A 5,074-nucleotide genomic window follows, 5' to 3' on the forward strand; every position below is an offset into this window, starting at 1 on the left:
TTTTCAAGATTAAAAATATAATTTTTGATAATTTGAATTGAACATGAGAACATCTATGCAAACAATAAAAAATATTACATCCATTTGTGTGATTTTTTTATTTATAATCATTGGTTTTTTATGTCAATTAAGAGACTCTTTGATATTTATTATTAATTCTAATGTTTACAACTCTCATATGAGTGATGTTAAAATTTCTTTTTATATCAAAACTTCCATAATTTTTTAATTTTAAATTGTTAAAAATTATATTTATAAAGAATTATATATTGTAATTATATTACGCTAAATTCATATTTATATCCATTCATTGTGCAGGTAACTATATTAGGATAAATTTATTTGGGTGATTTTTTTATGTCCAGAAACTCCGATATATATATATATATATATATATATATATATATATATATATATATATATATATATATATATATTTAGTGTCTACAACTTTTATATGAGTGATGTTTAATATTCTTTTATATCAAAATATTCTTCATTTTTAATTTGAAGATATAAAATTATATATTTAAAACAATCTTATATTATATTTATATTGCGCTAATTCATATTTATATTCATCCCTTGCCTGCACAGGTAACCATGCTAGGAAAATTTCATTTTGGTGATTAATTTTTTTTATAATCATTAATTTTTTTATGTCTAGAAACTTTTAAATATTTATATTCATCTTTCATTTTTTAATCCAAAAATGTAAATAATTATATTTTTAAATAATTATATATTCTCTATATGTTGCGCTAATATATATTTAAGAGAAACTATCACACGGGTAACATAGTTGGGCAAATTCATTAAGTTGATTAATTTTTTTGATAATCTTTGTTTTTTTTTATATATTTAGAGACTCAGATTTTTAATTTTAATTTTAATGTGTACAATTTTTATATGAATGATGTTTAGTTTTTTACATCAAAATATCCTTCATTTTTTCAAAATTCAAAAGTATAAAAAATATAATTTTTAAAATATTATATTCTCTATTTATATTGCATCAATCCATATTTTATATCTATTTGTAATACAAGTAATATCCATACCAGGACAAATCTATTTGGGTGATTTTTGTTTTGTTTTATAATCATTGATTTTTAACGTTAAGAGACTTTTATATATTTATATTTAACTTTCATGTATATAACTTTTATATGAATGATGTTTATATTTTTTCTTGAATCACAACATCATTTTTTTTAATTTGAAAGCATAAAAATTATATTTTTTAAGCTATAATATATTTTAACCTTAAATAAGTTTTTCATACGTGAAAAATAGTCCACTTTTATTTTACTACAAAAACTAATCTTTTATTTATTTTATTACCTAACAATTTTTTGTTCTTTTTTGGTTCTCGGGATCTGTTAACATATTTAAATCTATATTCTATTTATGTTGCACTAATTTATATTTATACCCGTTTGTCACACGAATAATTATACTAGAACAAATCCATTGGGATGATTATTTCTTTATTTATAATAATCCATTGGGAGCAGAACTACGAGATCAAAGTACAAGGAAGAGGTAGGAAGGGTTAAATGCAGCATGTAGATGCTCAGAGGTAGGAGAGGCGCTAACTCAGTTGAACGCTATCACCAATCGAAGGACTAACTTGGTACATTGATGGACCAAGAGGAGGTTTACTAGTGTCAGAGAGCCAAGAAGTTTTGGTTGCGGAATTGGAATTCCAATACTCATTATTTCCATGCTTTAGCTTCTTGTAGAAAGCGTTGAAATGAGTTGAAAAAGCTTAAGACTGATGACGAGGTATAGTGTCAAGTAAGGAGGGAATATGCACCATGGCCCAAGACTACTTCAACAATATTTTTATTGCTTCCTAAGGGGTGTATGAACCTGTGTTGGAGGTGGTTCATGAGTGTGTTATAGAGGATGATAATGTTCTTCTGACAACACCGCTCAAGGACGAAGAGTTGAAACACACTATTTTTTAGACAGGCCAGGATAAAGTCCCAGGCCTTAATGGGATCAATCCTAGATTCTATAGAAGATTTTGGAAAGAATGTAGTGTGTGTGTGTGTGTGTGTGTATATATATATATATATATATATATATTTCATCATTGCTCTTCTTGGCTAAATAGGGGCTCTCTTCCAGGTAACTTAAATGATATTGTCATAGCTCTTATCCCTAAATGTGGTAATCCCTTTACTATGTGCGATCTAAGACCAATATCTCTATGCAATGTTGAATACAAGATATTGGCCAAAGAACTTGCGAATATGTTAAAAAAGGTCATATGGGGGTATATTTCTAAGGAACAGGCAGTGTTTATGGCAAACCGTTCTATACAGAAAATGATATGGTAGTTGCTGAAATATTACATTACTTAAAGTGTAAAACTCATGGAAAGAAGAGTGAGGTAGCCTTAAAAATCGACAAAAGTAAAGCCTATGATAGGGTTGACTGGGGCTTTTTAACAACTTTGATGGCAAAAATGGGTTTCTCCCCTAGATGGATTCAATGGATGAGCATGTGCATCGAATGAGTGAGATATTCTATCAATGTTAATGGAGATTTGATTAGGCTGGTCAATCCAGGAAGAGGGTTGAGATAAGGGGATCCATTATCCCCCTACCTTTTCATTTTATGTGCTGAAAGCTTGACAACTCTTATCATTGTAGCAGTTTAGAGAGGTCAGATTCATGGTGTTAGAGTGGAAAAGAGTGCTCCCAGTATTTCTCATCTTCTATTCGTTGATGATTGCTTCTTATTTTTTAAAGCAACGTCAAATGAGAGTGCCACAATGAAAGCTATCCTTAATACATATGAGGCAGCCTCAGGTCAGGCTATTAACCTAGCTAAGTTTGAGATTTTCTATAGTAGAAATTTTCCAGAGGAGATTAGAGTTAATATCACTTTGAGTTTGGGGGTTGCAGAATGTCAGGGTCCTAATAGATACCTTGGGTGCCTTCCTTAATTGGTAGGAGCAAGAAAGCCAAATTTGGGTATATCAGAGATCGTGTGTGGAAAAGGATACAGTCCTAGATTGAAAGATAGCTCTCTAGAGCAGGGAAAAAGGTAATGATAAAGTTAGTGCTTCAAGCCATCCCTATGAATTGTATGAGCATTTATCTTCTACCAGATACTCTTGTAGATGAGATTCATGGGATGCTTAATTCCTTTTGGTGGGGAAGTAGGAAAAAGAGTATAAGGGGATTAAACTAACTCTAATGGGACAAACTCATATTAAGGAAGGATCAAGGAGGAATGTGTTTTAGAGATCTAAAGGGCTTTAGTTTGGCCCTTCTTGGAAAACATGCATAGAGTTTTGTGAGGAATCCCATCTCTTTGGCGGCGCAGGTGTTGAAAGCAAGATACTTCCTAAGGCTTGATTTTATGAATGCAACACTGGGCAATAATCCCAATTACTCTTGGTGAAGTCTGTGGTTTTTAAGATGTTTGTTAGAATAGGGGATGCGATGGCGTGTGGGGAGGGGGTGATAGTATCAATGTATGGAAGGATTAATGGCTTCAAGGAAGGAATATTGCCCTAGAAAATCATGCTTGGGTGTGAATAACCCCTAACTTAACAGTTCATGATCTTATAGATCATGAAAGGTGATGCAATCCTACCCCGCAAGGGCATTGGATAGAAAACTCTAAGAAGATTAGGCCAGAGATGCAAGAGAAAGCCCTAGGGTTCTCATGAGCCTTAGGGTAGATTTCGAGCCCATGGGCTAAGTATGTTCCCGCTTATCTTTGTACATATTAGATTAAGGTTTCATTATTTTTGGGCCTTGTATTTAGGGCTCCATAATATAGATAAGGTACCTTAGAAATATAGGATTTTTTAGCCCTTGTATTTTATAGGGCACCTAGACTAGTTTTTTGTATTAGGGGTAGTTTTGTAATTTCACATGCATTAAGTGAATATTTGATGTGTGTGGTTGGAAATAAATTTAATTGAATTGGGAGAAGCCCAATCCAATTAAATTTTAGAGGGGGAGGTGAACATTTGCTTGCTACACCCCATTGCCACATCATATAGTCACACTTTGTGCATGTCCTTCATGCTTTACATGCCTCATGCACCTAAGCACACTTAGTGAAGAATCTTGGACTTGATCTTGGATTAGTGGGCTGAACCATAGCTAAAATTCACTAATCATAATTAGTGAAATTTTGGCTCCAAAAATTCAATTTCAAATTCAAGTGAAATTTGAATAGAAATTCAAATTTCCCTCCAATGTGGTGTGACACTTAGGCTATAAATAGAGGCCATGTGTGTGCATTTTTTCGAACTTTGAAGATTTGAATATTAAACTTCAGATTTTAGAGCTCATTTAGAGCACAAAATTTCATGCTCTTCTCTTCCTCTCCCTTCATTCATCTCCTTCTTCCTCCAAGCTCTTATCCATGGCCTCCTATGGTGGTGAGCTTCTTCTGGACTCATTTTCTCCTTGAAGTGGTGTCTCCTCTCTCTCTTCCTTCTCTATTCTGTTGCCATTCATCTTCCAAGAAGCAAAGGAATCCATTGATGAAGAAGATCCTAGGCCTACAAGCTCCAATGGAGCTTACATCAAAAGGGGAGTATGGAATGCACAACTTATTAAGTCCATGTTTAATGAAGACAAAGTGGAAACAATTTTTGAAACCCCCCTTGTTAATACAGGTTAAAATGATAAATAAATCGATTTAGAGCCTTAGCAAGGACGATTTTTATATAGTTCACTCGACCAATATCACCAATATCGAAATTGGTTTGAGTCTTATACCCGATTGTTGTTCCTGGTGAATGGTTCAGCATATGAAAGCATAAAGTTCTATCTAAGGTTAAGTCATTTATATGGCGGGTTTGTGGAGAATGTTTACCTGCTAGACAAAGCCTTCATTCAGGATAAGGGTATAAACTGCCCAACTCTTTGCCTTTTTTGCTCAGAAAATTTGGAAAATTCGTGGCATGCACTGGTGGGTTGTGAGCATGCAAAAATGGTATGGAGGGAAGCAAGTATGTAGACACAGTTGGAGAGTTTGTTCCCAAGGTGTGATGGTATTTCTCACCTTTGTTTCTTGATTTGCAGCACGTTCCTGG

Source organism: Glycine soja, chromosome 5, assembly GCF_004193775.1.
Source record: "Glycine soja cultivar W05 chromosome 5, ASM419377v2, whole genome shotgun sequence".
In the NCBI taxonomy this organism is placed as follows: Eukaryota; Viridiplantae; Streptophyta; class Magnoliopsida; order Fabales; family Fabaceae; genus Glycine; species Glycine soja.